General features: G+C 46.6%; 1 long non-coding RNA gene across 1 annotated transcript; it reads left to right on the top strand.

Annotated features, from left to right (window-relative positions):
- Positions 1 to 13,295: 13,295 nt before the first annotated feature.
- Positions 13,296 to 18,761, top strand: LOC141147724 (uncharacterized). The gene is made up of 3 exons (XR_012245121.1): positions 13,296 to 13,371; positions 17,764 to 17,923; positions 18,013 to 18,761. It is a non-coding gene; the product is annotated as an uncharacterized lncRNA (long non-coding RNA).
- Positions 18,762 to 23,335: the final 4,574 nt, after the last annotated feature.

Consider the following 23,335-nt stretch of genomic DNA (forward strand, 5'->3'; position numbering starts at 1 on the left):
TAGGTGATAACGGTGTTGTGGTAATTTGCCCAAGAAAAAAAAAAAAAAAAAAAAGGATAATATTCTTGATAGCACTAGCAAAAAAAAAAAAAAAAGCCTTTGAAAATTTGTTTGCAATAATTCCATCAGTATCACCAGCAAAGCAGCTTCATTATTATCCCATTAAAAGAAGAAGAGAGAGTGCGCTGAATTTCGAGATTTCATAATTTGCCACGTCACGAATGTTAATTCTCCATTGGGAACGCTAGTTTACAAGACCGACCGCTTCCAGCTCGTCCTTGCTTCCGAGCATGCGTATTCAGCCAAAAGTATGAATATTGTGCCTGTGTCCAAATATATATGGGCCTAACTGTGTGTATGTGTGTGTAGAGATATAGATATATATCTCTACACACACACACACACACACACAGTGTGTGTGTGTGTGTGTGTGTGTGTGTGTGTGTGTGTGTGTGTGTGTGTGTGTGTGTGTGTGTGTGTGTGTGTGTGTGTGTGTGTGTGTGTGTGTGTGTGTGTGTGTGTGTGTGTGTGTGTGTGTGTGTATATATATTATATAACACTAGTGTCAAATGTAGAGCTTTAACCACTTCAGCCCCGGAAGGATTTACCCCCATCCTGACCAGAGCACTTTTTATAATTTAAAAAGAAAGACTTCTGCGCTACTACCTGAAACTAAGTGAAATAATGAAATGAAATGATAGTGGTGATGTGTTCTTAGTGATGCTGCAAAATCAAATAGTGAACACCTTACACTACTAATAAACTAAAAAGGGCACAATCGTAATGGATTGTGTAAGTGATTCTGCGCAACACAAAATAAAGTAAATGAATAAATGCATAAACTACACACCTGAAAAATGAAATAACAATCCCCTAATGGGGTAGAACAATATGTGCAGATTAAAAAACATGTAGCAGGTGTATCATAGTGACTAAGTGCTAATCAATAAAAGTCACTCAGTAAAAGCACAAAACATAACATAAACTGTGACTGGTGGGTGAACATGCGTTGCTAGGTGATCTGGTGACTGTTCGTGGTAACGGATACCCACTCGGGGCTCCCAGAACTCTCACCTCTATGGCACAATAAAAGTGCCTGTGTGCTTCCAATGGGTCTGTGGTCACTCTGGTGCAGTGATGACAATGGCGTCCTACTCCTTCTGGAGGGAGGGGGCGTCACTTCCTCCACTTGGCAGGGCCTCTATTCCACAGTAGGGGTGCCTATGTACTTCCAATGGGTCTGTAGTCACTCTCGTGCAGTGATGGTGATGGCGTCCTAATCCTTCTGGGGGAGGGGGCCGTCACTTCCTCCGACTGTTAAGCTCCATATAGGGGTAATTGAAAAGACTCCAATAGTGTAATAAAGTTAAAGCCAATGGATTTATTAAAGGTAAAAAATCAGCTTACATAAACGTAAACAAAAAAACGCCAAACAGCGATGGGAACAGCGTTATAGCGATACTCGCTACGTCACTTCCGGTCCGCACTAACGTATTTCCGGTTGCGTGCCTACGCGTTGCGTCAAATCACGTGACTTCTTCAGGGCCCTATGATAGCAATAGGTAGTGACAGGTACTCTTTTTTGAAAAAATTTGGGTCTATTAGACCCTAGATCTCTCCTCTGCCCTCAAAGCATCTGACCACACCAAGATCGGTGTGGGCTGTTTACATCTGGCGAAATCATGAAATGCTCGTAGCTTCTGGTTTCTTAGGCCATAGAGATGTTTGGAGCCACTCTGGTCTCTGATCAGCTCTATGGTCAGCTGGCTGAATCACCGGCTGCATTCTCAGGTTCCCTGTTGAGACAGGAGAGCCAGAGAAAAACACGGAAGACGGTGGGTGGGTGGGGGGGGGCATTCCCTCCCTCTGCTTGTAAAAGAAGTCTAGAGGCTAATTAGCCGCTAGGATTGCTTTTACATGAAAGCCGACCGCTGGCTGAAAAGAATGATACCAAGATGATACCTAAACCTGCAGGCATCATTCTGGTATAACCACTCAAAGTCGTGAATGGCGTACCTGAAGACAAAAAAATGGTTAACAATAAAACACAGTAAACTGTAAAATATAAAAAATTGCATACCTGAAAAGCAAACATGGTAAAACATAATAAACAATAAAACATTTCAGAATAGAATACAGTAAAAAAAAGAGCAGAACAACAGAGAGAGAATAGAGAGAGAGAGAACAATGAAACGACAAGTATTTTTTTTTATTTTATATATTTTTTTGTGGGTTTTTTTTTTTTTTTTTTTTACACTTTTTTTGTAACTGTAACTTTTATAACTGTAACCGGTTCCAGGTTCGGGTCTCTCAAAATGCGATGGCATCTTGGGAGACCCTGTGAAAGTGTGCCTAGTCTGTGCAATGCTGTACCCTACGCTAATACTCAACTAGTGTATAGTAGCGTTCAAAACATTCACCAATGCAAACACCAGGATTGTCAGGACAGGAGAGAAAATAATAGCGGGTGTCACGCCTATATCCGCACTTGCTGCAGACACAACATCTTTTTTGGGGGGGTTCGTTGGGCAGGGGTACTCGGGAGGACATAAAAATGCCTCTCATGCAGCCGACTGCATTTGGTTGGGGATGTGAATGGGGGAAGTACGGGTGCTGCAGAAGCGGTGGGTTCCCAATTAGGATTGGCGAATGCAGCAGGAAGGGCACTATGGGCACGACGGGCCTGTGTTTGTCTTCTTCTTGGTGGCAGCGGGACACTACTTGTGCTTGCCACCTCACCAGCTTGAACTGCACTTATGGGACTCGCCACGTCACCAAGTGTTACTGCAGTGCTGGTTTGACTATGACCGGGGTGTACTAGGCCGCTGGTGCTTGCCAGTTCACCAAAACGCTACAAAAAAAACTGTTAGCGATCGCAGGGATCAGGCCTGACTCTGCGAACGCTGCAGTTATGCGTTTAGTGTTTTGTAAGTGACAGTGATCGATCGATACTGCACTTGGGTGGGCTGGGCTGGGCCGGGCGGAGGGGCAAAACGCAGGTGCTAGCAGGTATCTGGGCTGATCCCGCTATCACTGCGTTTTTGGGAACCCTAAACTGCTGGGGACGCTAGTATAGATCTGATCGGATCAGATATTGATCTGTTCAGATACTATACCACTAAGGGAGGTGTACGGTGCGTGCGTGGTGTTAAGCCTCATACACACGACTGGACTTTGTACGAACTTTCCTGTGGATTTTTGTACAAAGGGCGTCGGCCGTAAACGAATTAAACATACATACAACAGGACTTTTTCAGCCAACTTTCACCAAATCACGTGGTTTTTCAGCTCTTTACCGCCACCCTTTGGTCAACTTCTGTATTGTTGTCTGATCTTTTGCATTGGTTCTGAGCATGCGTGTTTGTACTTTGGACTAAAGTCCTATGAACTTGTGTACACACGATAGGATTTTGCACCATAGGACTTTTGTTGCCAGAAAGTTTGTCTGTTTGCAAAGCCAACATTTGTCCGATTGAGCGTACACACGGTAGAATGTTGCCTTAAAACAGCTAATTTGCATGTTTGTTGTCAAAAAGTCCTATCATGTGTATGGGCCTTTAGCTGTACTGGTGCTAACCTGACGCTGCTTGCCAGTTCACCAAAACGCTACCAAAAAAACTGTTAGTGATCGCAGGGATCAGGCTTGACTCTGCGAACGCTGCAGTTATGCGTTTAGTGTTTTGTAAGTGATAGTGATCAATCGATACTGCACTTGGGTGGGCTGGGCTGGGCCAGGCGGAGGGGCAAAACGCAGGTGCTAGCAAGTATCTTGGCTGATCCTGCTAACACTGCGTTTTTGGGAACCCTAAACTGCTGGGGACGCTAGTATAGATCTGATCGGATCAGATATTGATCCGTTCAGATACTATACCACTAAGGGAGGCGTATGCTGCGTGCGTGGGTGTTAGCGGTACTGGCGGTAACCTGACGCTGCCTGGGGCGACGCATATCACCGCCGGGCGATCAGGGGGCTAAACCTTTATTCGGTAATAAACGGCGGGTGCCCTGACACTATAAAAAATAAACTAACTAACCAGCGTCACTCGTAACAGTTATACGGTGATCACTGGTGAAAGGGTTAACTAGGGGGCAATCAAGGGTTAAAACCTTTATTAGGTAGTATATGGTGGTCCCTGAAGCTATAAAACGCTGACAGCGAAAGTATATATTTACTTCCTTTACTAGCGTCACCAGTGACACTAATACAGCGCTCAGAAAAACGATCGCTTAGTGACACTGCCGACGGGGGGCGATCAAGGGGTTAAAACTTTGTTAGGGGGGTACCCTAGACCTACAGGGGGCTAACACTAACTGCCCTACCACACTAACTATCACAAACTGACACCAATGCAGTAATCAGGAAAAAAAAAAAAAAACTGCTTGGTGTCAGTGACAGGGGGGAGGGGTGATTGGGGGGTGATCGGGGGGTGTAAAGTATGCCTGGCATGTTCTACTGTGTGTGTGTTGGTGCACTCACATTGATGTCTTCTCTCCTCGGCGCCGGAACGGAAAATACCGAGCCGAGGAGAGATGACATTACTTCCTCTGCTGCTGTTTACTATACAGCAGCAGAGGAATGATTCTATTGGCCGGGAGCGATCACGAGGGGGGGGGGCCACGAATGGATGGCCTCCCCCTCACCTCCGATCGCCGGGGGACAAATGCCGACCGCCTCGGGCACCGGGGGGGGGGGTCCGATCGGAACCCCGCCCGCGGGAGGCAGATCATGTACAGGTACGTGATTCTGCCTGCCTGTGCCATTCTGCTGACGTATATCGTCGTGAGGCAGTCGGCAAGTGGTTAAGGACACCGCCACTCACTGGTTCTTTTTTAAGGACTTTGTTTGCCCATTTTTATTAAAAGCAAGTTCAGCAAACAAACATATGTTTCCCTAGCAGGGGTTTTCAGCATTCCTTTTTCCAACAACAAAATGACATTCAGCCTAGTTGGCTCTCACTTGTAGCACTGCTGCTCTGGCCTTACACTCCAGGCCCTTGTCTGTCTTGTACAGACTGTTTCATCAGCCACCTTGTTGCATATAGCTAGCAGCCTCTTGCTGCACTGGCTCCTGGTACTCAGACTTCCTATCTCCCGGGGTGGAGCCCAGAACCATGGTCAGTATGCTGGCTGTTCTCAAAATCAGGACCCAGGAATAGAGATTCCATCTCACCCGGATCTCTCAGAAATCCCTGAGCTGCAGGTCCCAAATTGGACTTTACAAAACACTGAGGAAACTGAAAGGCCAGTTTCCTCTTCATGTTACATGCTCCCTGGAGACCCTCAACCCGTCTGGTTGAGAATTCTGGGTCACATCCTCCTTCTAGACCCTGGCAGGGCAACGCTCTGCCACAATTAAATAAATATATATATATATATATATATATATATATATATATATATATATATATATATATATATATATATATATATATATATATATATATATATATATATATATATATATATATACACACACACACACACACACACACACACATATCTTTTCATGTGGCAACACTGAAGAAATGACACTTCGCTACATTGTAAAGTAGCGAGTGTACAGCTTGTATAACAGTGTAAATTTGCTGTCCACTCAAAATAACGCACAGCCATTAATGATTAAACCGCTGGCAACAAAAGTGAGTACACCCCTAAGTGAAAATGTCCAAATTGGGCCCAATTAGCCATCTTCCCTTCCCGGTGTCATGTGACTTGTTCATGTTAAAAGGTCTCAGGTGTGTATGGGGAGCAGACGTGTTAAATTTGGTGTTATCACTCTCACTCTCTCATACTGCTTACTAGAAGTTCAACATGGCACCTCATGGCAAAGAACTCTCTGAGGATCTGAAAAAAAGAACTGTTGTTATACATAAAAGATGGACTACGGTATAAGAAGATTTCCAAGACCCTGAAACTGAGCTGCAGCATGGTGGCCAAAATCATACAGCGGTTTAACAGGACAGGTTCCACCCAGAACAAACCTCTCCATGCTCGACCAAAGAAGTTGAGTGCACGTGCTCAGTGTGATATCCAGAGGTTGTCTTTGGGAAATAGATGTATGAGTGGTGCCAGCATTGCTGCAGAGGTTGAAGGGGGGGGTTAGCCTGTCAGTGCTCAGACTATTCACTGCATCAAATTGGTCTGCATGGCTGTCGTCTCAGAAGGAAGCCTCTTCTAAAGATGATGCACAAGAAAGCCTGCAAACGGTTTGCTGAAGACAAGCAGAATAAGGACATGGATTACTGAAACCATGTCCTGTGGCCTGATGAGACCAAGATAAACTTATTTGGTTCAGATGGTGTCAAGCGTGTGTGGCGGCAACCAGGTGAGGAGCACAAAGACAAGTGTGTCTTGCCTACAGTCAAGCATGGTGTAGGGAGTGTCATGGTCTGGGAATGCATGAGTGCTGCTGGCTGTCAGAGAGGATCTCACTGCAGGACACTTGCTGGGCACTCTGGTGTGCGCCGCTTCGTGCTGGCCCGAGCGGGTGTGTGCGGGCGCGCGCGTGCCCGCTGCATTTGGCGCCGGTTGCTCTATTTAGCCTGCTGGGATGCTGTGCTCGGTGCTGTCCGATCATCAGCTTCCTGTTCCCTAGCTTCCTGTTTGCCTGTGTATTGATCTGATCTCCCTGTGACCCGGCTTGTTTACTGGACTTTCTCTCTCTGCTTTCCGCCTGCATTTGACCCCGGCCTGCCTCCGACTTTGAACCTGCCTGACCCCTTGTACCGTGCCGATTGCCTGTTGCCAAAACCTGCCTGTGACCTGGACTTTGAATCTGCCTGCTCCCTTTGTACCGTGCTGACCGTCTGCTGTCGACTTTGCTAGTGACCGGATCTGTCTGCTCTGCACTTGTTAGCTGATCTCCAGCCTACCTATTATCACCTGCCAGCTTGCATCAGGATCCTGAGCCTCATCCCTGCAAACTACCCGCCAGGCTCTCATACCATTCTGAGCTCCTGTGCCTTCTGTGTGCTCTATCAGGGGCCGGGAACCAGATACGTACGGGAGGCCATCCTCTGCTATATCGGGTTCGTCAGTCAGGTACGTGTAAGTCTGACAGTATCGGACAGCCATGTCCGAGCCCGAGCAGGGGACCTCTCCCATGGATGAACTATGCAGACACCTGGTGGGTCTCACACAGGCGGTGAAGAGCCTTCAAGAGGGTTATACCAGACTGGAGGAACGAGTTCAGGTGTTGTCCTCATCTGCTAACCCACAAGCTACTGCCGCTGTTGGACTCTCACCTGCACCCTCAGTGGTGATGTTACCCCCTGAACCCAGGGTCCCTACTCCCGAAAGGTTTACCGGTGAACGCAATAAGTATCGAGCCTTTCGCAACGCTTGCGAATTGTACTTCGCCTTGCAACCACGCACCTTTTCTTTGGAAGCAACCAAGGTGGGTTTTGTCATCTCCCTGCTATCTGGAGAACCACAGGCCTGGGCCCACCGCCTCTTGGAGCAAAAATCAATCTGTTTGGATAACCTGGATACCTTCTTTACTGCCATGTCTCAATTATACGAGGACCCTCAGTTAAAAGCCACCGCTGAATCCGCTTTACACGCCTTACAACAAGGGCGCCGGCCCGCAGAAGACTATGTTCTGGAATTTAGGCGTTGGAGTTCAGACACGGAATGGAATGACGCGGCCCTCCGTTACCAATTCCGTTTGGGGTTATCCGATGCACTCAAGGACGAGCTAGCACGGGTTGGTGTACCCCAAACGCTGGAAGACCTTATTAACCTGTCAGTGCAGATTGACCGGCGCTTGAGAGAGCGTCGTTCTGAGAGGTCTGTCAACCAGTTCCGTCCCACGTGGGTCCTCCCCAAGGACCCAAGTGCTACCAGCTCTGTAGGCCAAAGTCTTCATGCACCAGCTGCCTCACCTCTTGATACTTTCGAACCGATGCAACTGGGAATTCTCCGCCCATCCCTCCCTTCTGAAGAACGACAGCGCCGGCGAGTCAATAACTTATGCATGTATTGCGGAGAATCAGGTCACTATGTGAGATCTTGCCCAAATAAGACATGTAAGTCTCTTTCAGCTACTTCTAAGTTTGCACCTGCCTTGCCTAACCTTGCTAACCATCTGGCTCTCTCCATTATCCTCCAGCTTCCAGGACAGGATCTGCCCACCTCGGTCATCATTGACTCAGGAGCTTGCAGTTGCTTCATTGATCTCACCTTTGCGGCCCATCATCGCATCCCTCTCCAACCAAAGTCGCAGGGACTTGCTGTCCACCTCGCTGATGGGTCCACCCTTAGCTCTGGTCCGGTTACCCAGGAAACCATCCCTCTGCTGGCCATCATGAACACCTGTCATCGGGAATTTCTCCGGCTGGACGCCATTTCTTCACCACTCTTCCCTATTATTCTAGGAATGCCTTGGCTGCAGGCTCATAACCCCAGCATTGATTGGGTTTCTGGGGAAATCAAGTTCCCATCCAGTTACTGCCAACAGCACTGCCTGTACAGAACTCCAGCGGAACCCAGTCAACTCTTGTGTCTGAACACCGACACGGAATCGCAGCAGGCGATTCCTGCCTTTTACCAAGATTTCTCTGATGTCTTTAGTAAGAAAGGGGCAGAAACTCTTCCGCCCCATAGATCCTACGATTGTCCCATAGAACTGTTGCCGGGATCTGAAGTTCCCTTTGGGAGAATTTTCCCTTTAACGGAGCAGGAGATGGCTACCCTCAAGGTGTATATCGATGAAAATCTTGAGAGAGGCTTTATCCGCCCTTCTACATCACCAGCCGGAGCCGGCATCTTTTTTGTTGAGAAAAAGGACCACTCGCTTCGACCCTGCATCGATTATAGGGAACTTAATAAAGTGACCATCAAAAATCGCTATCCCTTACCTCTCGTGCCAGAGCCGTTTCAAAGATTGGGTTCAGCCAAGATCTTTACTAAACTCGATCTCTGTGGGGCCTACAACTTAATTCGCATCAGTGTGACCTGGACTTTGAATCTGCCTGCTCCCTTTGTACCGTGCTGACCGTCTGCTGCCGACTTTGCTAGTGACCGGATCTGTCTGCTCTGCACTTGTTAGCTGATCTCCAGCCTACCTATTATCACCTGCCAGCTTGCATCAGGATCCTGAGCCTCATCCCTGCAAACTACCCGCCAGGCTCTCATACCATTCTGAGCTCCTGTGCCTTCTGTGTGCTCTATCAGGGGCTGGGAACCAGATACGTACGGGAGGCCATCCTCTGCTATATCGGGTTTGTCAGTCAGGTACGTGTAAGTCTGACACTGGCACTGGGGAGCTACAGTTCATTGAGGGAACCATGAATGCCAACATGTACTGTGACATACTGAAGCAGATCCCCTCCCTTCGGAGACTGGGCCACAGGGCAGTATTCCATCATAACGACCCCAACACACCTCCAAGATGACCACTGCCTTGCAAAAGAAGCTGAGGGTAAAGGTGATGGACTGGCTGAGCATGTCTCCTCATCCTCCTTCTAGACCCTGGCAGGGCAACGCTCTGCCACATATCCTCCCCCCGTTTCGACCCCAGAGGGGGCGTAACACACCAGCCAAACCTCTTCAAAATGGCACCTCTGTGCCAGTTACCACTGACAAGGCTTTTCCTATGCCCCCCTGCTACACTGATTTGGGTACTACAAAGACACCCCAGTGACTTCTTACGGGTGCACTTCCAAAAACACCATCTGCCCATTTTCCTTGGGGCCACACCTTCAAACACTTTAACACTAAGGGACTTACCAAGGACTTGGATATTGTTTCTCAACCTTTTTCTCTTTACTTCTAAAGTGGTCACATTTTTAAACACCTTTTTAGCCATAAGTGTGGGCACTTTTTTTGTTAATTAAACTCTTAATGACACCTTGTTAAGCTTTGGGCCAGTGTCCTCAGACCTTTTACTCTTGCAACTTGGGAGTTTCCCAGACCTCTGGAAATCCTTCCCAGAATTACACCCCTGAACCTGTAGGGGGCACAATTCTACTGCACCTATTCCCTCTTCTGTGTCTGTCATACCATTCATCTTCCTGTATTTTTTTAAGATTGAGAGTTGTTACCCATGGTAACCGAAACATTTACCAGTGTGTTGCACTTTTCCTCATTGTCTGAAGTATTGCTACATTTATCAGAACTCTTTTCACCTGTGTTCTGCAAGGCAGTGTCTGGAGGAGAATCGCACAAAGTGGAGTGGTTGTCTACCATGACAACGTCACTAACCACCAACTCCACTGCCACATGACGCTCTTCCAGCGACTGTCCTGATATCTGATCCTCACTATCCAATTTCACCTTTGGATTGATGGCCCCAAACACATCACACGTACTTGTGCTCTCTGGCACTTCCACCCAGATTTCTGTTCTGTCCAACAGTACTCCAGAGTGCCTCTCATACACAACCACTGTATGACGCATTCCAGCACACTGTGAGACAATTTTCCATAATAACAACGATTGCATTACATGCTTCCAAAATTGCAGAGATTGTGATAGTACAGTCTGTAATATCCAGCTCCATTTATGCATACCCCATGGTACAAGTTCTCCAAACGCAGGAGAGGACAGCAAGATATACACCGGATGTACACTCCAACATTCTAACATTTCTCTTAGCATATCTGTCATAAAAAGGCACTGTGATTCTACACTCAAGACCTTCCTGGGGTCCTTAATGTTCCTTGGGATGTGGAAAGACTCATTTACTGATGCCTTAGAGGTGGTGCTTCTTAAAGGGGCTTCCTCCCCGCTGGAGGTATCCAATGCAATAACCTAGTGCTCTCCTAGAGCGCAGCCAGGTGCGGGAGTCACCACAAAACTCTCAGGCTCAGTGTCAATGATCTGTTCCAGGTCTTTTCTATAGATAACATTAGTTTGGTATACCACACCAATTACTCCTTTATGGGTTGTGGGCACAACCTCTGCTATGTGCTCAATCTTTCTTGGCCCTTCCATCTCCTTAGGAATATCCTCTGCAACAGCAGCAAGCGAACCCTTGTCCAAAAGCTCCGGTTTGGAACAGCAGAAATTGTGTCGGCTCCACTGTTACACACTGAGCCTTCTTTAAATAAAGCCAACAGACTTGTCGCCCATCTGTCCCAGTCTATTTTCTCTGTACTCCCATCAGAGGTACTACGCAGTACAGCTCCAACTGCCAAAGTAGACACAGGACAGAGTGGCTCAACAGCAGACACATTGCACATATCACTTTTGTTTATACTAACCTGTGGCAAAACATTTTTAAACACAGCAGGCTGCAATACCATAACTTCACCATCTTGCTCGGGTGGCGCTTCATTAAACTCATGAAGACTTTTGCTGTCAGCAGTGACAGACCGCAGTAACCCATTATCACAAGTAATTGCAGACATTTTAGTTTTACCATTTGACACATTCTCATCACCAAGGTCAAGTACCCTCTTATCCATCAGAGTGGCACCACAGTTGTCCCGGGAAACCTCTGGCTCCAACACACAGAGCTCCCTTGAGGTTTCTAGGGACACCTCTGCAGCCTTATATACTGTTGCTAAGGGGAATAGCATATCCTGCTTAGTGATCACCCCTACCACCATTAAACACTTCAGATCCGGGCCATTGCCAAATTACGGCAACAGCGCGGATCTACATTACTGGAACGACGTCTATTGACGTCGTCCCGTGCACGAGCAGCCTGCGTGCCCCCTGCAGGGCGCGCGCGGCGCGCTCGGTGATCAGCGAGTTTATGAGACTCGCCTGATCGCAGATCAGAGTAAGGGGTTGGTCCCGACCCCTTACCACATGATCAGCTGTCAGCCAATGACAGTTGATCATGTGATGTAAACAGAGCCGGTAATCGGCTATTTTTCCTCCTCGCGCTGACAGCATGAGGAGGAATAAAAAACCCGATCACCGGCGGCCGTGAGAGGGACATCAGTCCCGATCACGGCGATCATCTGCCCCAACAGCAATAGGCAGCAGTGCCGTCTACCAGTGCCCACCAGCATCACCCATCAGTGCCCACAGTGCCATCCATCAGTGCCCACAGTGCCACCCATCAGCGCCCACATCAGTGCAACAACAGTGCTGCACATCAGTGCCACCTATCAGTGTCACCTACCAGTGCCCATAAGTGCTGCCCATAACTGCCCATAAGTGCCACCCATCAGTGCCCCCCCATCAGTGGTACCCATCAGTGCCACCTATCCGTGCCACCCATCAGTGGCCATCAGTGCTGCCTTATCTGTGCCCATCAGTACCGCCTTATTTGTCTCCATCAGTGCCGCCTTAACTGTGCCTATCAGTGCCGCGATAACTGTGCCTATCAGTGCCACCTTAACTGTGCCTATCCGTGCCCATCAGTGCAGCCTATCAGTGCCCACCAGTGCCGCCTCATCAGCGCATATCAATGAAGGAGAAAAATTACCTGTTTGCAAAATTTTATAACAAACTATGAAACATGATTTTTTTTTTCAAAATTTCCCATCTTTTTTTGTTTGTTTAGCAAAAAATAAAAATCCCAGCTGTGATTAAATACCACCAAAAGAAAGCTCTATTTGTGGGGAAAAAAATGATAAAAATTTCATTTGGGTACAGTGTTGTATGACCGCGCAATTGTCATTCAAAGTGCGACAGCGCTGAAAGCTGAAAATTGGTCTGGGCAGGAGGGGGGTTTAAGTGCCCAGTAAGCAAGTGGTTAAGCATCACATTATCAGCATCAGTCAACTCAATACCAGTAGGATCATACTCCTTAGTACGTTTCACATCATCACATTTCATTTTAACACTTTCCTCCCCACTGGACAGGGCACTGCAGTGAGGCAAGTCCTTTTCTGCACCAATAGTGGATCTCCCCTCTGGGATCACTTCCACTTCAGTGTGAGCAATCCCACAGTCAGTCTTTCCCATGACTTCAACAGCAACAGTCTTACCCATCCGAGTAACAGGTCTTGTCATGTTCATTTAAGTACGTGGACTTTCTTGTACTGCACTTCTACTGGCTGACTCCCTCTAGTGGCCACAGGATGAAACTACAGCGGGCACAACAGAAATTTCCTCTCTGTTGCCAGGGGTGACTACAAACATTTTAACACAGGAATCCGGGCTTGCAGGCGAAGCGTTAAGCCCAGCAACAATATCAGCAGCTGTATTCCACAAGCTGGGACAAGAAAAGATCCCATACCCTAGTTGTGCTGCCTTGCAGGCTAATTAAGTTATAGTTATTTATATAGAATGTGTAGTTTACCACTGCCATCTAGTGGCCAAAGTCTGTATCAGCTTTATCTCTAGTTATGTAAATTTCTCAGAAAGGAAATGACCTTTGGTTTAGGAAGTTCTTCAACCATTTTAGATTGTCATTCTACATGGATGCAGCATGTCTGTTTCTCTCCCAAGGGGCTTGAGACATCATCACCTGTAAGTGCCCTTCTGTTGTGTCATCTGTCATTTATGCTAGATTAGTTATTCTATGTGTACTGATATCTTGTTATTGTATTGCAGTTTCACAAATTAAAAAATAAAAATTAATACAAAAGAAGTCAAATAAAGTTGGATTACTTCGGTAAACAAATCAAGCATCGGGCTTCCGTTTACTGGAGTCTCTGACAATTGTTTAGCTGTCTGTTTAGAACCACACACCACACAACCAGTCAGTGTTTTGAGAGCGGAACACTAGTTGATCACATTCCTGGCATGTTACTTGGCGACTTTCTCCTGTTACTAAGGGAGATGGCACTCTCCCAATATACAGAATCTCGCTGGCATCCCGATGAGGATGGTGGGGCACCTCTTCCCTGTAGCTCCTCATTCCCATTAGCACATTTTCTCTAGTTGCAAATGGAAATGGTGCTCTCCCAGCTGCACTTTTCTGGCTCTCCCAAACATGTAGAATTCTCTCTCTATGAAGTGGTGTAGCTTTAAACTTGCCACAATCCTCTATAGGCAAGATCTTTGTCTTGCGGTCCTCCGACCTGACATCATAGACGTTGCTATGGGCAAACTGCACTCCTTTCAAACTTCTGGTAAGCCTATTGCTCACTCCTGGTACTTGGAGCAGACTTCTCAAACACAGATGCAGACCTTTGCTTTGCTAGGTAGCTTTGCACTGGAGCCTGGGACAAAGGGCACTTGGAGACTGCATGCCCCCACTCACTGCACCGCAAACAGCACACTTGATTCTTAACAGGGCCTCCCCAATTGCATTCTTATGTAAGCTTGGGACTTTGCACATTGGCCTGCTTGCACTAGCGTTGCCAGGGGCAACAACAGACACTTTTGCACCAACAGCTTCACTCAAAATTTGAGCCACATCTCCGCTGTGGCTCCTCCTTGCTGCAAACACACTTTCTCTGGTTTCTATGGGAGACCATGTTCTCCCCATTGACTTTTTCCAGCGCTCTCTAGATTTGATTGGTCCTAGGAAATTGTCGTAATCATCTCGCTTATGACCCATCCAGCTGTACACCTCTTGGTACTCCTCCGTCAGAAACGGTTGCACCAATTCAACCCAGTGACCTTTGGGCCATCCTCTGTAGGAAGCAGTTATCTCAAACTCACCCAAAAAGTTTTCCACATGTTCAAAAGGCAACATAGGCTGTATGAAGTCAGCAGTACAGATTTCTCTTTTGTTGCCACGGGCAACCACACCCATCTGCTCACCCCTTGCACTGAGTGATGGTTTCCCAGACACAGATGCAGACTTTGGTAGACTCTCCATACTCATAGTCACCTGTGCACTCATTGCACCAGTGTTGCTAGGGACAACCCCAGCCCTCTTTCTCCTTGGCAAACTCAGGCATGTATGGGGTTCGTTCAGGCAGTAACAACCCCTCCAGCCACAGAGCTCTATCATCTCAGCCATCCTTGCTTTTTTTTTTTTTTTTTTTAAGAGCTTTGGCCGCCCCATACTCACAGTCACTCCAGAAAAACTTTGCACAGTTCAGCAATAAATTGGAGCACTGTCTCTTTTAGACCCCTTTCACACTGGGGCATTTTTCAGGCGCTTTAGCGTTAAAAAAAAGTGACTATAATGCGCCTGAAAGAAGCCTCATCTGCAATCCCAATGTAAAAGCCCGAGTGCTTTCTCACTGGGGCGCTGCGCTGGCAGGGTGTCAAAAAAAGTCCTGCAAGCAGCTTCTTTGCAGCGCTTTCGTGTTTTTGCCACCGGGCTGGGTGCGCCGATGGCCCGAGCCCTTTCACACTACCAGCACCCGAAAAACGCCCTAGTGTGAAAGGGGTCTTAAGCGGCGCTTTACCAGCATTTTTCGGGCGCTGGCAGTGTGAAAGGGCTCAGGCTTTCACATTGGGATTGCAGATGAGGCTTCTTTCAGGCGCTTTTTTTAATGCTAAAGCACCTGAAAAACGCCCTAGTGTGAAAGGGGTCTAAGGCTAGTTACCTTTCTCTTGCAGGTTCTCCTCACCTGCACGCACAGATTATGCAGTCTCATGCATCAAAACACAGTTCATATAACAGATGGGCTTACTTGATTGTAGGGATCTCAGATTGTGCCCACAGCACTTCTTCACCACGTGTAAAGGACTAGCGTCAAATGTAGAGCTTTAAGGACACCGCCACTCGCTGGTTCTTCTTTTTAAGGGCTTTGTTTGCCCATTTTTATTAAAAGCAAGTTCAGCAAACAAACATATGTTTCCCTAGCAGGGGTTTTCAGCATTCCTTTTTCCAACAACAAAATAACATTCAGCCTAGTTGGCTCTCACTTGCAGCTCTGCTGCTCTGGCCTTACACTCCAGGCCCTTGTCTGTCTGGTACAGACTGTTTCACCAACCACCTTGGTGCATATAGCTAGCAGCCTTTTGATGCACTGGCTCCTGGTACTCAGACTTCCTATCTGCCGGGGTGGAGCCCAGAACCATGGTCAGGTTACTACTAAAAGCCCAGCACACATCTGACCAATCAGTATGCTGGCTGTTCTCAAAATCAGGACCCAGGACTAGGGATTTCATCCCACCCGGATCTCTCAGAAATCCCTGAGCTCCAGGTCCCAAAGTGAACTTTAGCCCCCATTCACACTTATGTGAATTAGATGCGGCTTACAACGCATCCAATTTGCAGGACATTTTAAACTAGGTTCATTTAAATGAGACTGGTTCACATATGTGCGTTGCATTCGCACTGCGCATTGCACAAAAAACTTGTGCGTTTTCTGGTCATTGCGGTGCGAATTACAAGGCCATTATCTTCTATGGGCACGCATCTGATTCGCAGCTGTGTTGCGGTGTGAACATAAATGATCTCCCCTCCTCCTACACCTCCCCCTCTTCCAGTTCCTCCCCTGTCTGTTTTGGTGTGCTGACCGGAGCAAGCATGGCAAAAAGAGGTAGAAAAGTGTCATCAAAGGCCAAGCAATCCGTGGATTGCGAAGAGCTGATCAGACTTGTGAGGGAGAAACCGATGATTTGACACCCGGCATCCTAAATATAAGGACAATGTTGTTAAAAAATGTGCATGGCTGAAAATTGCCAGAATCATCTTGCCAGAGTGGAGCATGTGCTCATCCCAAGTTCAGGCTGCCAAATGTTAGTTTTTTTATTCCCTTTCACTACCTGTAGATGCTGTCCTATTGTTTAGTTATGTTGTCCATTTTTATTCCAAAAAACAACAGCGTACGTTTGCCCACAAATCCATACCAGGCCACATGCACTCAACATTGTGCACATAACGGCGTCAGACAGCGACGGAGGAGTCCCTAAATTAATTAATAAGCTAAGATTCGCTTAGGTTAGCAAAAGAATATACAACACAAATGTCAACATTATTTTTATTTAAATAAACCAAAATTACCAAAAAAAAATTGTTTGTTACAGCACACTTTTCACTTAGTAAAGGCCCTGATAATATAATGCAAACCAATACACACTTTTTATGATTAGATAGAATTCATCTGCCAAGGCACCTCCCCAGCTGGCGACATAAAGAAGTTTTGGAATTGGAAAAACCACAAATACGTGTACCACTAGTGGTGCCCCTAGTAACATTCCACTGTGCCGCCTCCATGTTATGGCTCAGGGAATCCTCAAATAGATATCCGTCATGTTCAAGCACATAGTTGTGCAGTGCACGGGCTGCTTTAACAGCACTGATAGCATGGTCAGTACTGAGATTTATTGAAGTATGCATGAATCTCCACTTATTGCATAGTATACCAAATGCACATTCAACTACTCGTCGTGCCCTAGTGAGCCTATAATTGAACACTCTTTTTTTCTGTAGTCAGAGAGCGACTAGAAAAAGGCCTGAGCATGTGCTGTGCAAGTGCAGATGCTTCATCTCCTACAAATACATGTGGGAGGGAAGGATCTGTTGTTCCAGGCAGGGGAGAATGATTGGGCAAGTCTAGTGTATTCTCACGCAGCATGCGGCCAAATGAGGAATGTGAAAATACACTAGAATCCGAGCTGCTGCCATAAGAACCCACATCAATATAAATAAATGTATAATTTGCGTCTGCCACTGCCATTAATACCAACGAAAAAAAATTCTTATAATTAAAATATTGGCTCCCACTAGCTGGAGGCTTGAGGATGCGGATGTCAATGACTCCCAGACAGTTGGGGAAGTTGCAGCGCTCCCGGAAATGCTCCGCTACCTTCAACCATTCGTGTTTGTTTGGCTTCTTCATAACCAAATCCTTCAGTTCTTCCCATATGAATAGGCAGGTTTTATTAACAATGCCACTAATAGTTGATTTCCCAACCTTAAATTCAAAGTGCAAACTTCCAAAAGAATTTCCTGTTGCTAGGTACCTAAAAGCAGACATAAATAAAATTCATTTAAAATTTTTTTTTCAGTGCATTACTTACAGACAAGGTGGCGCAGCATGCGTGATGCTTACCGCAAATATATACACCATCTCAAAGAAGCAAGGAGTGGCTCGGGGGCAGCGCCTAGGGTACCCTATATGTTTGCCAGGGTCTTAGATTTTCTGCAACCCATTGTGGAGATGAGGGAGTAAGTTTTCATCTATATCATCTATGTATCTGCAAACCTCTTAACTTTGATTATGCCTAGTTAAGTTACACTCTTTTTTTTAAAACCAGGACAGAAGCTAGTTGGGAGGAACAACATGTTATGGATGACCAACTAGAGGCACAACCGGAGGCCCAAGCCCAAATTAGTTTGGAAGAAGGCACAGAGGATTTGTCACAAATCCAAAGCTCCTCGAATCTGTGGGAAACAAACCCAGATGAGCAATCTGCAGTGGCAGAGGCTATCCCTGGGCCCTCCTCTGCTCCTGCAGACATTGTTCTGCCAGTCAAAGTGCCGCGGAGGCGACCACCTCTATCGCAACCTGACATAAGTGAGCGCCAACTTGAAATGTTGAAAAACATGTCTGAAAAGGTGGATTTTTTTTTATGTCCAGATACTATACTGGCGCTCAGTTTTGTACCTCTAATAAAAAAGTCAAACCTGAGCGCTACTTTGAAATGCGAAGCACTATCAAACAAGTGCTGCACTCCTTCTCACAGCCACGTGAGGAAGCTTTAATCAGGCCCCCCCCCCCCCCCCCCCAAAATCCTGGTATGTATGTGACAAGTCAACATGGCGAGGCTAGGCCTGATCCCAGCACTGCCAGTGATGACCAGGCTTCCGCCAGTCACTACTCCAATGAGGCCCCTTTTAAAAAAGCATATCACAATCTGTGATTTATGAGGTCTGTCCAAGGTTGAGGACCAAGAGGACACCTTTTTTGATAAATGTGTTCAAGAGGCCTACTTGAGACAAGTTTATTTTTTGTTTTTGTTCAATGTTAATTTATGTTGGCTACATGAGCAAATTTTTTAATTATTTTTTTAAATTTAGGGATACTTGAATAAATCATTATTACGCAAACTTTTGTCGGGTTATATATTTAGAATGACACATGTTTGAAGAGTTCAAAAATAAAAATATTGCATTCTCCTAAATTAACATGACAAAGGACATCAGTGGTGAAAAGTACCTTAATGTGATCAGTAATCTTTTAGCAGGCTGGATACTTGTTCTGTAGCACGTGTTATGACGCTCCAAGCGAGGGGAGATTAATCCAAGCAATTTGTCATAACTAATTCAAATATGAGTCTTTTATTAGATTCATGTCTGAAACAAATTTTGACATACAATTTGAAACATAAGGAGGTAAGTGTTTAAGAACATTAATATTTGTAAGAAGGCCTGCACCCTTATCAAAATAAAAATGTACGTTAAAGTAGTGGCATAAAAAATAAGATATAACGTCATTTGCAGTTGTGCCATCATTTGGACATAGATTTAGCCACTGGCAGCTGAATTTAACAATAACAATTGTCTGGTCCCAAACTGGAGTGGGATCCCCCCACACAAAGCACCTTGTCCCCATCAACTTGGGGACAAGGTGTTTTGGAGGGGGGCACAAAACACACTACACATGTTAAGGTCATATGGCCTGGTTTGGTCCAGGAGGGGGGTGCTCGCCCCCCCTTCCTTTTCATGGCCTTTTAGGCTGCATGCTCAGATAATGTTCTGGTATGGATTTGGGGGGGGGGGGGGGGCGCAGTAACACCACGCTTTTTAAAATGATAAGACTGACATATATCACACACATAGGTTAGACTGGATGGACTTGTGTCTTTTTCAAGCCTCCCCTACTATGGAAATATGTAAAAAAAAATTATTGTTTGGCAGATAAATTACTCACCTAGTTATTGACATGCGCGTGTAATAAAAAATGTTTTCTTCATGCCCACGGAGATCTTCATACAGGATCACGAACTGGCCTCTCTCCTCCCTATTTGCTATTATGGGATGAACCCAGTATCTTCTTCTCCTCCTCCTTCTCTTCTCTACTTCCAGTAAGATTGCTGCTGTTACAGCAACAACTGTTATCATTATCATGGGCAGAGCAGCACACAGTTTCCTAACAAAAATAACCCACACAATACAGACTCCTGGACAACCAGGAAGTGTCCAGAAAAATCAATCTTTTTATAAGCAGCCTCACAAATAGATAACAAGCCTTTGGCCTGCTCAAAATTCGCATCTCTAATTAGACACTCACGGGTTACTTCTGAATTCGCAGCTGATTCGCAGCTAAAACGCTGACGAACCGCTGAACAAATTATTTTTCTCTGCGCAGTGAAACCGGAGCTTCAATTCGCACCGCACATGTGTGAACCCGGGCTTACAAAACACTGAGGAAACTGAAAGGCCAGTTTCCTCTTCATGTTACATGCTCCCTGGAGACCCTCAACCCGTCTGGTTGAGAATTCTGGGTCACATCCTCCTTCTAGACCCTGGCAGGGTAACGCTCTGTCACAAAATATATATATATATATATATATATTATATATACACAGTGGGGCAAAAAAGTATTTAGTCAATCACCAATTGTGCAAGTTCTCCCACTTAAAGATGAGAGAGGCCTGTAATTGTCATCATAGGTATACATCAACTATGAGAGACAAAATGTGGAAACAAATCCAGATAATTACATTGTGTCAGGTCAACTGTATCCAGGTGACAGATGCACCCCGTTGGGGTCAGGAGTGCCCCGCTATGATAGTGGACCCTAAGGCTGACTGCTGCAGATGGAACTCGGGGTGGTTCAGGAAGGCAGGTCCCCTGGAGCACCAACACGGATCCCACAGTGAGTTAGAGCATAGATTCCCCAGGGCGCGGAGTCCAAGAGCCAGCAGGTGTTCACCAGAGCCTCTAGTGGTGAGAATGGACTGGGCTGCAACTGGCTCCAGGTTGCGGCCCCCAGGGTCTCCCAGCTCACGCTCACGGAAGGCTACAGGAGGATGGAGAAGAAACAGCAGCCCAGGACAGCAAGGGATAGTAAGGAGGTAGCCAAATGTCGGGGCGACTAGCAGACAAGGATAACAGAGAACACGCCAAAAGTCAGGGTCACAGGCAAACAGGGATAGTCGAGAATGCGCCAAAGGTCAGGGTCACAAACAGACTGGGATAGTCGGGAACACGCCAAGATCGGTAACAGAGACAGAGACAAACTTAGAGCACACGGCAAACAGGAAGCCAAACACACAATATTGCATGGCAAGGCAGGCTTGGAGAATACGGTGCTAAATAGTGGTTCCTGTTAAGGCTGGGGTGGAGCCACACAGAGGGAAGATTACTTAAGCATGCAGATGTGAGAGTACAAGCCTCAAGGCTGATACACAGACCAGGTAAGAGACAGACAGGTCATGAATGTATTACTGCAAGGTCATGACAGTACCCCCCCTCTTACGAGGCCTCCCCCTCCCCCGCTTTGGACCAGGCTTGGAGGGGAACTTCAAATGGAACTTTCTCAGAAGCCGAGGTGCGAAGACTTCAGATGCAGAAATCCAAGATCTCTCCTCAGGACTGAAACCTTTCCAATCCACGAGATATTGAAGGACACCTTTTATAGAAGCGAGAATCCAAAATTTGACTAACCTCGTACTCCTGATCATCTTCAGAGACTGGAGCCAAGGTAGGGAAAGGTCGAGAGAACTTATTGAAAACTAAAGGTTTCAGAAGGGATACATGAAAGGAGTTTGAGATCCTGAGGCTTTTAGGGATCTGGAGTTTAAAACAAACAGAATTCAGCTTAGAAATTATATTGTAAGGACCAATGAATCTCGGGGCAAACTTAAGAGAAGGAACCCGGAGTCTGATGTTCCTGGTAGAAAGCCAGACTTTGTCTCCTGGCTGTAGAGAAGGCGGCTTACGCCTGCGACGGTCAGCAAAACTTTTGAACTTGTTGGCAGCTTTCTGAAAGAATCATGAACATCAACCCGCAAGGAATTGAATGATTCCTGAACAGTAGCCAAAGCTGGGATGTCAGAAGAACAGGTCATAGGAAGAGGTTGCTGAGGATGTCTTCCATAAACAGTGACAAAGGGTGTTTTCGGAGAACTGACGTTGACATGATTGTTGTGGGAGAACTCTGCCCACGGGAGTAATGATGCCCAATCATCGTGATGAGCCGAGACCAAGGTACGGAGAAAGACCTCCAACTCCTAATTAACCCTTTCAGTCTGGCCATTGGATTGGGGATGGTAAGAAGAGGTAAAATCCAAGGTAATGTTGAGGGATTTGCAATAGGCTCTCCAAGAGCGAGAAGTAAACTGAACACCCCTGTCCGAAATGACATGGGAAGGGACACCATGAAGACGGAAAATCTCTCGTACAAAAATGGGAACCAAGGCAGGAGCAGAAGGGAGACCAGGAAGAGGAACAAAATGGGCCATCTTGGAGAATCGATCAATTACCACCCAAATGACCGTATTCTTCTCAGAAGGTGGAAGATCGGTGATGAAGTGCATGGCTATGTGAGACCAGGGCTCCTTGGGAATGGGCAAGACATGAGAAGACCAGCAGGAGCCTGCGTGGAGGACTTAGACTGGGCACAGACATGACAAGCCTTAACATAATCTTTGACATCCGAACGGAGAGTAGGCCACCAGTAGTGGCGACTGATGAGGAAGGATCGAAGAAACCCAGCATGACCTGCCACCTTGGAGTCATGTCCCCAACGAAGGATCAGTGGGGACGAAGGTCCTGCCAGGAGGAATTTATGACTTCAGGGTGGTAGAATGGGCAAGGATGTATGAAGTAGGGATAATCAGCTCAGGTTCAATGGTAGGCTCCTCATCCTGAATGTCAAAAGATCTAGAGAGTGCATCAGCCCGACTGTTGCAGGAACCAGGTTTGAATATAATGGTGAAGTTAAAACGGGAAAAGAAGAGACTCCACCTGGCTTGTCTGGGATTCAGTCATTTGGCATTCTGTAAGTACTGCAGATTTTTATGGTCAGTGAAAATTGTTATGGAATGTGGGGAACCCTCCAAGAGATGACGCCACTCCTCCAACGCCAATTTAATCGCAAGAAGTTCCCGATCACCAATAGTGTAATTCTTCTCCGCCTGAGAAAATTTTCTGGAGAAAAACGCACATGGTAGATGTTTTTTCCCAGAGGATTGAAGAAGCACAGCTCCCACCCCAGTTGAGGAAGTGTCCACTTCAATAAAAAATGGATTCCCCCGGATCAAGTCACCTCAACAAGGGTCCAGAAATGAAGGCCTGTTTCAAATCATGAAAGGCAGAGACAGCTTCGGGGGACCACTCCTTGGCATTACCACCCTTCTTGGTCAAGGCGATAATTGGCGCAGCAATAGAGGAGTAATTCCTAATGAACTGCCTGTAATAATTAGTGAACCCAAGAAAGCGCTGCGTGGCCTTGAGGCCGGCAGGAAGAGGCCAGTTGGTAATGGCCGAGACCTTCCCAGGATCCATACGAAGACCGAAGTTAGAGACGAAGCATCCCAGAAACAGGACTTCAGAACATTCAAAAGAACATTTCTCCAGCTTGGCGTACAGATTATTTTCTCAAAGGCGCTGAAGTACAATCCGGACATGGTC

Source organism: Aquarana catesbeiana, linkage group LG06 (genome assembly GCF_042186555.1).
Source record: "Aquarana catesbeiana isolate 2022-GZ linkage group LG06, ASM4218655v1, whole genome shotgun sequence".
Classification (NCBI taxonomy): Eukaryota; Metazoa; Chordata; class Amphibia; order Anura; family Ranidae; genus Aquarana; species Aquarana catesbeiana.